This window comes from Apodemus sylvaticus, chromosome 11, assembly GCF_947179515.1.
Source record: "Apodemus sylvaticus chromosome 11, mApoSyl1.1, whole genome shotgun sequence".
Lineage (NCBI taxonomy): Eukaryota > Metazoa > Chordata > Mammalia > Rodentia > Muridae > Apodemus > Apodemus sylvaticus.
Genome location: NC_067482.1, coordinates 77,060,012 through 77,073,381, shown reverse-complemented (window position 1 = coordinate 77,073,381; position 13,370 = coordinate 77,060,012). Strand labels below are relative to the sequence as shown.

Sequence of the window (13,370 nt, the reverse complement as noted above, 5' to 3'; positions counted from 1 at the left end):
CTGCAGACAGAAAGAAAGAAATCGAGAAGAAGAACAAATCAGGTTAACTATATGCTGATCCCCTCTATGGGAACCGCCCTGGCACTGGCTCAGACATGAAAATGTCTCCAGCCAGAGCTTTAGTGCTGCATAGCCAATAAATCATGTTTGCGACAGAATACTCAAGACTTATCATGCCATCCTTTCAAATGGAATAGACTGAAATGTAAATTACAGTTTGGTTATACAATCATAACTAACTTATAGAGAAAGACAGATGCCTTACCTGCTTGAACAGAGAGCAGAGAATCATCTTTAGCTGAATTGTGCACACTGCACATTCCATACATGGTATGGTACTGCAGAAGTGTATGTTACCTGTGAAAGTTTATATTACAGACACCAGTGAAGTTAATGCAGCTCTGACAAGATTCACCCTTGGGCACCGGAGATACACTGGGACATATTTATTCCAGCAAACTGCTTGACCCTACCTCGGACTGACTCAACACATTTTCCTCAAAAAATCTGTGTGTGGGACCAATTAAAGTGGTAGCTAGATTGTCCAGCATTACAGGACTTCAGTTAAGACCTGAATTTTCTCAGCATGAATAGACAGGACAACAAATGCTACAGCTAGCTTTTTAAAGACTGACCAATAGCCAAAACCTTTTTGGGTGTAGAGAGAATATATTGTGTATTGTGTGACTGCATCACCATTAAAAATATTAAATAAAATTAATTAAAATTTAACTAAATTAAGTCTAATTAAATTAATTAAATTAACTAATTTAATTAATTTAAAACCTGAGGTGACATCCAGGTTTTAGAAGGTGGGACATCCAGGAGGCAGAATAAATTCTGGAATAGAGCCAGAGCAAGAGATTCACCCAGGAAGATGTAACAAAACAGACGCATGGTACCTACGCACAGGTAATGAGCCATGCGGCAGGATGTAGACCAGAATAAATGGGTTATCTTAAGTTAGGATTCTGGCCAGAGAAGCGCCTAGCTATATAGCCAAGGTATTTATAAATATATTTTAAGTCTGATTCTTATCTCTGGGAGGATGGAGCTGGGAGGACGAACCAAACCTAACTTCAACAAATGGGGCCCAACTTGCAGCAATTAGAACCCAAGCTTACAGCCTGAAAAGGCCCAGTGGGGAAAGTCAGCCTACCTGGACAAGAATCCTGGTCTATTATACTAGCCTGGATTACCACTGTCTTAGGGTTTCTACTCCTACACAATCATCATGGACCAAGAAGCAAGTTGGGGAGGAGCTCACACATTCACATTGCTGTTCATCAGCAAAGGAACTCAGGACTGGAACTCACACAGGGCAGGAAGCAGGAGCTGATGCAGAGGCCATGGAGGGATGTTTCTTACTGGCTTGCTTCCCCTGGCTTGTTCTCTTATAGAACCCAAGACTACCAGTCCAGGGATGGCACCACCCACAATGGGCCCTCCCGCCTTGATCACTAAATGAGAAAATGCCTTACAGCTGGATCTCATGGAGGCGCTTCCTCAGCTGAAGTTCCTTTCTGTGATAACTCCAGCTTGTGTCAAGTTGACCCACAAAACCAATCAGTACAACCACAAAAATACACATCCTTGGTAATTACAACACATCATAAATAACCAGAAGAAGATAATGTTTGTTTGTTCAGATATGCTATAAATAGATGGTCTTCAAAAAAACCTCAGAGACTCACAGAACATTGTAACTTTAATTTTTTCAAATACCTATTTTTAATGATAGTTCTTAAACACTTTAACCTAACTTTTAGACCACTACCCACCAGAGGTATGAGGCAGGGGGTGGGGGTGAAGTTTAGAAAGGTTCTTTAGAGCAACTCCCATCTGTGTTGTCTGGAAATCGGCAGTTCAGGTCAGAAGCAACAGCTCCATAAACTCGCAAACACTTCACGGATACATCAGTAGTTCAGTTTGGTATAGTTGGGATAGCAAACACAAGTCAGCGGTGGTGGCACTATCTAGCAGAGACAGCCAGGCCTCAGCCTTGGCACAAGTCAGCAGGAGGGACCCAGAGGGGTGGCAGAAGTTCTCAGCTGTGCCTCTCTCAGGTAAGTGAAGAGCCGAGAAGACTGGAGACCCACAAGTGTTGCACAGATAGCTCCAGCCAAGCTCAGCCTCTCACTGCCTGTGGAGTCCTAGTCACACCCCAGACATAACATGCCCTCCACGGCCTTGCCTCAGCACCTGTCTTCCCTCAGCTGACATCACCCTGTCAATCAGCCTGAATCTGCAGAAGCATCAAGAAACCACAGCATGCCACCAGAAGTTCTCAGGTGCATTTCTCTCTATGGAGTCCTGAAAAATGCATCTCAACTATACAGTGTAAGGTGGACCAATACATGTGTGTCCTTAGTGAAGAATCCTTCATCACATGTCCTTTCACATGCTTGCTTTATCAGAACTTCCTCTCTCCTGTGTCTGCTTCAGCCAAACATTCCTTCATGAGTCTGTCTTAGTCTTTCACCTGTGTCCACTTCAGAAAAACACTTCCTCACTTGTTTGCCTCAGCAAAACACTATCCAACCGTCTTTCCAAAGAACCCTGTGTTTCCATTTCAGAATATGGCATTAAAAGATATTTTTATTAATTTAAAGCTTTTGGATATTGAGACATGTCAGCTCCTGGCAGCACCTCATTCAACTTGTATAGGCATATATTTTTTCAACCTACTTTAATAAAGGTTCAACCTCCCCTGTAGCCCACCACCCACCAGAGGTAATGGAAAAGAAAGGTTATTAGGATTCAGGGGAGGGTACCTGTTTAGAAATAGTTCTTTGGGGCCATTCCAATCTTTTCATTATTAGTGCCAGTCCACTAGCAAACACCAAACAGGAATCAGCAGCTGCAGTCCAGTCCACTCAGCAAACACCACACATGAATCAGCAAGGGCAGATTAAACCACAAGAAACCACGAGGTTCGCCAATTGGCCTTGGCCTGAGTCTGATGAAGAGGCAAGAAGCTGCAGGAACCTCATGAGAAGTTCTTTGGTGAGTTTTTCTCTATGAAGTCACCACAAGTGAAGCTCAGCAATGCAATGCAAGGTGAACCAACCCATGTGTGTCGTCAGCGAAGACTAGCGAGGTGGAGCAAGACAAACCAATGCCCTAGTTTGGTCTGTCTGTGGGGTCATATTTATATTCTTTCTAAACATCACACATCCTTTCATGTGTCTGCTAAAAACCAGGAATTCCCACTTCAGACTTGGAAGAAAATGATGAGCATCAAAGGACCTCCATTTGGACATGGCTTCATTTCTGTTAAGCTAATCACTAGGCAACGGAAATGCCCTAAGTTCGTCTGCAGACAGTATGCTCTCCAGAAAGGACAGGCAGAGGCAGGGAAGCCAACTGCTGGACTCTACCAACACAGGGTAAACAGGTCCTTCATAATTACTGCTTCACAAAAGGTCTGTCAGATATTCTGGGACAGAGGCTGAAGATGATGCTCCAACATTTTAGAGAATATTGAGGTCTGTCTCATTCATTTGGGAGCTATCCAGGGATAAAGAAAAACTGCCACTTAAAAAAAAAAAACAAAACCCCTGCATCGCACAAATTCCAGAGGGATGGCACCCAGGCTTTGAGGAAGCCTTTTGTAAATAGTGATGGTTATTTGACAGTTTCTCTTCCAAAGGATTCACAAGGTCTTTGCACAACTCAGTCTCAAGACATACCTGATAAACCACGAGTCTCCTACAGCTGAGAGTTGCTTAAGTAGTGGTCCCTTTGGACAACCCCTAGATCAGATAAGAGGGTTTTGTATGCAGAAATTGACTTGCTTAAAGTGCCTTTCACGTAACAATAAAGAGACTCTACAAAGCTCCTAGGTGTTTAGTCCTTGAGATACTGATTCCTCTGCTACTATGAAGCCTAAACTCATCCTTCAGTGTTTCTTTCTTGAGCAGTCATCCTGAGTAACCCAGAATACCAGTATCATGGGGTAGATATGCCAGCCACACCCTGTAACTGGTAGGGAATGAGGGATGCTGGGAGAACCCAGAGGTTCCCATTGCTTCGCATGTTAAATAGGCACCTCAACCATTTGTCCTGGGTTTGAGACCTAACCCATCACAGGAGACCCACAGTCTTCTCAGCTACATTGGCATGGGATTGTGGTCTATCACTATCTTCTATTTGTCTACAATATTAATCAGAGACTGTCTCTGTTTTCCCATAACTGCCTATCTGCTGTACTTTGGGACTGTTCTTCTGCTGCTCTGGAATTCCTTTTTGATTATGTTTCAAACTGGGTCATGTTCCTTTGCTTGTGTAAGACAGGCTCTGTGACAGCTTTGATGGGGCCGGAATTGTTATTCTTCAGCCTCCTGGTGCTGGGAGTGTGCACCACTACACAGAGCCCTTTGCCACGTTGTCTAGTCTACTTTCCAGCATTTCTTGATATTTTCAACTTTCTCTTTTACAAACCACTTGGCACAGTCACTTAAAAACCAGCTCACTCTTGGTTTGCTGTGGCCTTGCCTCCGTGAGAGGCCCTATTCCTTGTGTGTCTGATTTCTCTGCACATTACTCATTGCCCAGGACACTTACCTTCTGGACGCAGGGCCTTGGTTGACCCTGATGCCTGCAAGATCATGAGGACCCACTTTAGCTGATGGTTGGAGAGTTACTGGTCCAGGCCCATCACGAATATGTCCCCCACTTCACTTTTTCCTGATAGTAGGTATAAGCTGAGGAACCTGCTTGATTCCATTTTGAAGGCAGGAACTATTATGTTGTATTGTTTAAAAAAAATTCCATTTACTAAGAGAACTGAGTTTCTGTTTTTAAATCTGTTTCCTGGAGCCTGACCTGCCTGAACCCATGGCCCTGGCTTGTTTTTGAGAATACCTTGACCCTCTGTGACTCTCTTTGATTATGTGGTGACATGGTTCGGTTGTTTTTGTTTTTATCTTGAGATTTGTCTGTATTTCCTTTACTCCATAGTCTCTCTTTTGTAAACCTACTTTACAACTACTTGTGATTTTATTCCTTAAAACGAACCCAAGAAATGGTTTTAGGGCTGTTCTCTTTTGCCCAACTTAGGAGGCAGTTGCTACCCAGTTCTTCAGTGTACCCCAATAAAATCCAGCTTGCTTCATTCAAATTTGATTCAAAATTGTGGTAGTGGTCTTATTCTTTCCCAGCCTAAAGAGGTGGAAGCCTCAGTGAGTGTGGGAGGCTGCCAGGTGTCTCAGGAAGGACCTGTCTCCAGGGATCCCTGGGGTCCCATAGGTGCATGCTTCACAGACTCACTCGTCCCATCCGGCAGCCAGGCAGGCACAGGCGATAGTCCGAAAGGGCAGGTTTCTGAATGAGTGTAGAATGGCAAACCTCTGACACTACACCCTCATCTCCCTACCCCCCAGGATATCATACAATGGGGCAGTCTCTCTAAGCAGATGGCCCCAAACCTAGTCCCCCAGAGACCCCATAACAGTCCTGAATGCCCTAGATACTGGCAAACATCCTGAGGGCCAAACTATCTCTGTCATCAATCCAACATGTTGGCTTAGATTTTTCAAAATCTGCTTTAATAAGGGTTCTTCAGTGTTCCAACCTCCCTTCTAGCCTACTGCCCACCTGAGGCAGAGGGAAAGAAAAGTTCATGGGGCAAAGGGTGAGGTGGAAACTTAAAGGCTCTTTTGAAAGTCCGCTGGATGGTGTTTAGCTGGGGCAAACATGTGAAGGAACGTTTCATTAAAGTGGACCCAGGTGTGGAAGGCTAAGGCAGACACGTGGAGGACATGTGTGGAGGGTATAAATAGGACTCCACGGGATGACGGAGACAGAGCTTGACTTGCTGGTACAGCTAGCTGTGTAATGCTTGTGGGTCTTGAGTCTTCACTGATCTTCGCTTCCCTGAGAGAGGCACAGCTGAGAACTTCTCCTGAGGTTCCTGCTGCTGCCTCCTGCTGACTGAGGCCTGGCTGTCTGCTGGGTAGTGCCACCGCCGCTGATGTGTGTTTGCTGTCCTGACTCTACTGAACTGGACTGCTGGTGTGTCTGTGAAGTGTTTGCGAGTGGAAGGAGCCGCTGCTGACCTGTGCACTGAAGCCGACTTCCAAACAACACAGATGGGAGTTGCTCCAGAGAACCTTTCTAAACAGGTCCACTTCCCTTTATCCTTTCTTTTCCACTATCTCTGGTGGACAGTGGGCTACAAAAGAGGTTAAAGTGTTTAAAGGTACAGAAGTGGCATGTGGACCTGTTTAGATATAGTTGTTTGGGGCCATTCTAATCTTCATTGTTAGTAGTCCAGTTACTCGGCAATCACCACTCATGAATCAGCAACAGCAGTTTGACCCAGAGGAAATCTTGAGGCTCCACTAATTGGCCCAAGTTTGTGGAAGTAGCAAAAAGCCACTAGAATATCATGAGAACTTCTTTGGTGAGTTACTCTCTATGAAGTCAGGTCAAGTGAAGATCAGGAACACAATGAAAGGCGAACCAATACAAAAGCATCATCAGCAAAGACTAGTGAGTGAGGCAGAGCACAATGAAGCAACGCCAGAGCCTCCTCCCACTGGGGGGGGGGTCATATTTATATTCTTTCTAACTTCATGTGTCCTTTCATGTGTCTGCTTCAGCAAACATCCCCTTATCTGTGTCTGCTTCAGCAAAACATCCTTTCACCTGCCTGCCCCAGAAAAACATCATTATGACATAACTGAGTTTTCAAAGAAACCAGAAATTTCCATATCACCCCCCCTCAACCCCAAGGCCTTGGGAGTTACTAAATACAACTGCCAGCTTATCTCATAAAATCTGAGAGGAATCTGAGTATGGTGGCACAGGCTTTTTTCCAGCACTTGGAAAGGCAAAGGCAGGCTAGCTAGGATACCACATAGTGAGATCCTGTCTACAAACAAAAAATAAACAAAAGAAAAACAAAACAAGATGAGGGAAGTTGAAAGAGAGAGGGCAGGAATGCTATAGACTAATGTTTATGGACTCCAAACTCCTGTACTGCAGCTCTGGCCCTCAATGCAGCTGTATTTGAAGGGTCCCCATTCTTTGCCCACATATGCCTACTGTGGTGTGGACCCTCCAGCAGTCCATGTACTGTATGTAGATCCAGTCTCTGACTGAGGTCCTGGAGGTGGTAGCTGCTGATTTCAGACCCAGAACAAGTGGCTGAGGTGACTATTTTACATATCGAAATGGACCTGACCTCCAGGTTCTCCCAGCATCCTTCAGTCCCTACCTGTTACAAGGTATGGCTGGCACAGCCTACCCTGTGCCCAGAACTTTCCCTAAGAGGCTCTTTCCTACATAATCCTGATGCTGGATGGTTTTGTACACTGGGCATTCAGATGCTGATTTCTATGTCCAGACATCTGGTTGCAATCTGCATCATGGTGTGGTCAAGCAGCTCTGTTCTCAGTGTTATATGAAAACTGCTTTCCATTACCTCTGATTGGCTAATTAAGGAGCTGCAGTCCCTTATAGCTGGGCAGATTCTGATCTATTATGACCCAACTAGGCTGCTACTGCCCAGCCAATGCTCCAGTGCCTGCATCTGAGTCTTGCTCTGGTCTGCTCATGTCCATGTGTCCCCATGTCTGCTCTCTCACAGTGAATCCTCCTGGTCTCCCCAAACCTTCTTCTCCTTGTGGTCCTCTATGCTTTGGTCTCCTTTTGGACCCCTACACAGGGATCAGAAGTCCTGCCCTATCTCTTCTGCCAGCTAATTGGCTGCCCAGCTCTTTTATTGACAGGTGATGCTTCCATGCAGTACACAAAAGATTCTCTCTTCATAATATAGAAATTTTGTGCTCTCTCTCTCTCTCTCTCTCTCTCTCTCTCTCTCTCTCTCTCTCTCTCTCTCTCTCTCCCTCCCTCCCTGCATTTCTCTGTATGTATACTTTCTCTTTCTAACCCCTCTCCTCTGTCTCCCTGTCTGCATGGTGATTTCTCTGGCCCCATTCTTTGGGACTGGTGAACCCACCTGAGAGATGGCCCCTGCTATTAGTAGAACTTTTAGAATTTAGGGCAAGGTGGTTAGATGTGTGATTTCTCTGCTAAGAAGGGACAAATCCTGGTCTATACCATGAGACTTCCTGGGAGCTGTTGCTCTAAGCGAGACTATAGCTTGTGATTGATCCTTCTGGATACAGTGGGTTCTCTTCTTGGCTTCTCTGCTGAGTTGTCAAACACCAGAGAGACTCACCAGGACCTAGTGCCATGCTTTTCAGCCTTCAAAAGTGTGAGCCAAACAAACCTCTTTTCTTCATAAAGCACCCAACTTCAGGTTTTGTTATAGTAGCAGAAGCAAGGCTTCTAAGGAAAGAAGTAGTTAAGGAACCTGAAGAGGATGTGACCTGGTAGGATTAGTGTCCCAATGAGGCCACATGGTAGTGTAGGGTGGGCAGAGGGTATGGGGGATGTCAGGTAGATGGTGACCTTAGCTGCATACAGTGGGCAGGGGGAGGCATGGGAAAAGATGTTGATGAGGTGTTGACCTTGAAGCTTTGAAGCTATGTCCAAGATGGTTACTTGTAGAAATAGGATGGGACCTGCAGACATGTTGGGGTATAGCATAAATGTCTGATGCCCACAGATTTCCAGAGAAACCAGGAAGGTCAAGCACACAGGAAAAGATGTAAAAATATGCTCTTTCACCCAGAAAGCAAAGAATTAGTGGTAACTAATAGTTGGGCGGTGAACTGTGTTATCTGTTGGTTCAGGCCATATTAAGTTCCCACAACCAGGACCAGAGGTGGCTAATAGCCCAAATGACCTCAGCACCATCAGTATGACCAAGACAAGGCCAGATCTTTCCATAGGTCCTTAAGCTAGAACAGGTATCCTATCTCTAGAACCCATCTTCTCAGAAGAAATGACATTTACCCCAAGGTGACTTTCAATATAATTATGGTTCCTTGTGTATTGAGGGTTGTATTACAACAGGAAACTTAATCCCAAATTATAATTATATATAATTAAGAAATTATTTCTTAAATATACTGGCAATAAACCCCCTAGCATGGGTTGCCTTGGTCATGTCTCCTTCAGAGCAATGGAACAGTATCTAAGACCCTCTAGAAGGTTTGATCCAGGTTGAACTGAGTTTTCCTTCTCATCTCTTCCTGTCTCACTTCCCTGCCTGACACCTGCAGAGCCACATCCCTCCCCCATCCCACTGCATGGAGAATGTGGACAGAGATGGGGAGCTGACAGTGATTTGAAAAGTTCTTCTGTCGTAGTAGCAATTCACAACAGTGAGAGGTGGAAGCAACCCAGGTATCAGACAATGGATGGGTCGGCGAGGTCTGAATGAAAAATGGCCCCCAGAGGCTCATGCATCTGCATGCTTCGTCTAAACCGAAACTGTATGGAAGGATACGAGGTGTGTCCTTGCTGGAGGAAGTATATCCCTGTGGATGATTCTTGAGGTTTCAAAGGCCCACACGAGGCCCAGGGTCTCTCTTTCTTTTGCCTGCTGCCTGGGCATCAGGATGTAAAGCTCTCAGCTGCTGCGCTAGCACCATGCCTGCCTGCTTCCTGCCACCATGCTCCTGCCTTGAAGATAACGAACTAACCCTCAAGCAAGCCCCAAGTGAATGTTTTCCTTTCAAGTGTTGCCTTGGTTAGGTATCTTCACAGCAATAGAACAGCAACTAAGGCACAAGGCATCGCCTGTTCACTGTGGAATACGACTCAGCTTTTCCAAGGACTGAGATTCTGTCACACACTATAGCAGGGATGTGAAATCGTCTGGGGGGCTCTGGGCTGTCTGCTCTCCAGGGCTCTTGGCTATCCTGCTTCCCTCAGCTGAAACAGAATCGCCTTGCCATTGTCTGCCTGCCACCAAGCATGATGGTCTAGTCTCCACAACACAGAAAATTTAAATATATGATAAAACGAGCCAGGCAGTGTTGGTACATGCTATTGATCCCAACACTTGTGAGGCAGAATATTTGTCTTTTCTGGTGTCTGATTCTGTGGCTTTAAGTACATACACATTACTGTGCAAATGTATTCAGATCTATCTCCAGAACTGTTATCTTCCCAGACACAGAAACTTTCCCTCTACATGACCCTTGGCACTCACCAAGGGGCCACTTCTGTCGCTATGGAACTGAAGACTCTGGGATGTCTAGTGAGAGAGTCATGGTGTATTTTCCCTTCATTTTTTAAAGAGTTTTATTGTGGTGTAGGGCGTATGATGTGTGTGTGCAAGCTTAGGAGCATGTGCAAAGGCCAGAGTGTAGCTTCTGGGAGTTAGTTCTCCCCTTCCACCATGGGTTCTAGAGATTGAACTCAGGTAGTAAGGCTTTTGTGATGTCTTAGTCAGTGTTCTATGGCTGTGAAGAGACATCACGACCATGAAAAGTCTTACAAGAATAAACACTGAATTAGGGCTTGCTTACAGTTTTCCAAGTTTAGTCTTCTGTCATCATGACAACACTCAGACAGACATGGCACTGGTGAGGTAGCTTAGAGTTCTACGTCCAGATCAGCAGGCAGCAAAAAGAGAGACACTGGCCCTGGCTTTGGCTCTTGAAACCCCAAAGCGTGACACACTTTCTCTAACAAGGCCACACCTCCTAATTCCTCTCAAACAGTGCTACTCTCTGATGACCAAGCATCCAAATGTCTGAGCCTGTGGAGCCATTGTCATTTAGACCACCACACATGGGAAGCAGTTTTCACTGCTGACCTATCTTGCTGGCCCTAAGTTGTCTGAGTGTAACTAGTTACATAGGAGATTGGCCCACCTGGTTGGACAATGTTAGGGTGGGCTCTGAGGTAAGTGGGATGCCCAAGGGCCCTGGACAGGGGCTAGCTCAGAGCCTGCAAGGCAGTGGGGTATTCAAGGGAGGCTATCATCACAGCATGGTGTGTCTCCTGTTGGTTGACAGTCAAGAATATTGATCCATCTGATAAGACTACTTTCCGTTTGAGTTTACTCTTTTCTGAAAAAATTCCACACACAAGATTAACATGTTTCAATTCAGAGTGCATCTCAACCTCCATGTGAACTTGGTACAGTAAGACTTCCTCTGATCTACTAAAATTTACATATACTTATTTATGGTGGGGGCAGGTTGTAGGACTCAGGTCTTTCCTTCCTCTATGTGGCTCCCAGGATGGAACCCAGGTTGTCAGCAAGTATTCTTACCTGCTGTCCATCATGTTGGCCTTTCTCTCTCTCAGTGTGTGTGTGTGTGTGTGTGTGTGTGTGTGGTGATGGTGGTGGGGTTTTTTTTTTGAGACAGGGTTTCTCTGTGTAGCCCTGTCTTCTCTGGAACTCACTTTGTAGACGAGGCTAGCCTGGAACTCAAGAGATCTGCCTCCCTCTGTCACCTGAGTGTCTGTGTGACGGTGAGGATGTCAAGTCCCCTGGAACTGGAATACAGGGAGTTGTGAGCTGCTATGTGGATGCTGGGAATTGAAGCCTGATCCTTTGAAAGAGCAGTCAGGGCTCTTGAGCACTGAGCCATGTCTCCAGCTCCCATGCTTGCCTCTTTTTTTACAGATAGCTTAGGTTTTCATCTTATCAGCCCTCCTTACATGCAGCTCACAAACCATTAATAACCCTGCAAAAGAAAATTCCTTTAGATAAAAAAGTAAGTGTACCAAAACTTTTTTAGGAGAGATATGGCAGGGTCTCACCATAGCTCAGGCTGTTCTAGAACTGTACATGTGGAGCTGACCTTCCCGCCTTTGTCTCCTGAGTTTGGAGTCTGGAGCACATGTCATTAGGGCAAGTAAAACAAGATGTATGTCCTTTCCCCCGGTTTATTTGTTTCTTCCTTCCTTCCATTTTTCCTTTCTTTTCTCCCTCCATTCCTCCATCCCTCCTGGTATAGGAGTATTGAACCCAGGGCTCACACACACAGTAGATAAGTGTTCTACCACTGAGCAATAGCAACAGCAAGAAAAATGCTTTTTAAAAACTTAGTCTTTTAACCTAAGATACAGATTAACAATATAGCCTCCAAAGCTCCCAACTCCCACATAAATATCAATAACTCAACAGCACTTATGTCTCAATTAAATCTAAGTTAGATCTAAGTGTATCCCAACTCACCTTATATTGACTAGTCTTGAGGGTCCGGCTGTCCTTAGAGGAACTCAGACCCACCTCCAGCCCCAGGAGCTGCCTCCCAGAGGAGAACAAGGCTGCTTAGCACCATCTTGGGGGAAGTCACTGTTCTGCAAGTCCAGATGTGCAAGCTATGGGGGGTGGGGGAACCGTGGCTCTGTTCTGCTCTGATTGATCACTGTGGCCTCTGGAGAAGGTTGGGCCAGATTGGGGGAGGGAGGGAGGGAAGGAGGGAGAGAGAGAGAGACAGAGAGACAGAGAGACAGAGAGACAGAGACACAGAAACAGAGAGAAAGACTGAGAGAGAGGGAGAGACAGAGACAGAGAAAAAGACTGAGAGAGAGGGAGAGACAAAGACAGAGACAGAGAGAAACAGAGAGAGACAGAGAGAGAGAGACAGAGACAGAGACCCAGCCAGGGTCAAAATCCTGAGGGTAAAGGCAAGAAGACAGATGAAGAAGGAGAGGGCGGCAGGCTGGGTGAGGATAGAGGAGAGTGGGAGCCAGAAAGGGGAGGAGCAGACAGGTTTGAGTGAACTGAAGTTCTCTGAAGACACTGCCTCAGCTAATTGCCCTAGGTGACTGAAGTGCAGCCTTCATGAACCCGGTCGGTGGTGACTGGTGACGGTAGAGACTGAGAGTCAAAATGAACTCGGTCTTGCTTATGCCCTTTAATATTTACCCTAATTTGTCTGTCTGACTTGGTGTCCTGGTGACCAATATATTTCCCAGGATATATCACCAAGTGTCCCCCAACCATAAAATCAGAGCTCACATTTTGCAACTTATGGAAGAGATCCTACCTGGGAGATACATCAATTTGTCTGGCCTGGGCACTCAACGTGGTTTAGAATAAATCAGTCTTTCCTTTATGAGCACAGTTCCTTCCTGTCACCGGTGACCTTTGGGGCTACTTTTGCGTGATTTGAATAAAAATCTCACCGGTCTTTCTGAAGACTGTGTGTGTGGTGGGTAGAATCAACTAGGTGGTGACTCACCTGGATCTCTCAGCGTGGCTCATGGCCATAGTCTAGATCCTGGAATGAAACAGATTGGAAGGGAGAATATATATGTAAACTGCGGAAGAGATGGGAGGGGACCCCCCCCCCCCACTTCCAGAGCCTTGCTTTCCAAGGAAAGGCGAGTTCCTCTGGCGCGTGGATGTGGATGGGCTGTGGCAGGGCAGGGCACTACAGTGACACATCAGTGAGGCGCAGAGCTCCAGGCCCTCTTCTGACCCCCATCCCCACACCCCGCACCCATCTCGAGGTTCTTAGGCTCTAGTCAGGACACTCAGGACT

At 45.9% G+C, this 13,370-nt stretch overlaps 1 protein-coding gene across 1 annotated transcript in view; it reads right to left on the bottom strand.

Annotated features, from left to right (window-relative positions):
- The window catches only part of Nelfa (negative elongation factor complex member A), a 67,420-nt gene extending 54,332 nt beyond the window's left edge, over nucleotides 1–13,088 (bottom strand). The window contains exon 1 of the mRNA XM_052198614.1: nucleotides 13,068–13,088. The gene's annotated coding sequence lies outside the window, so the exon portion shown is untranslated. The remainder of the gene's footprint in view (nucleotides 1–13,067) is intronic.
- Between the last annotated feature and the right edge of the window lie 282 nt (nucleotides 13,089–13,370).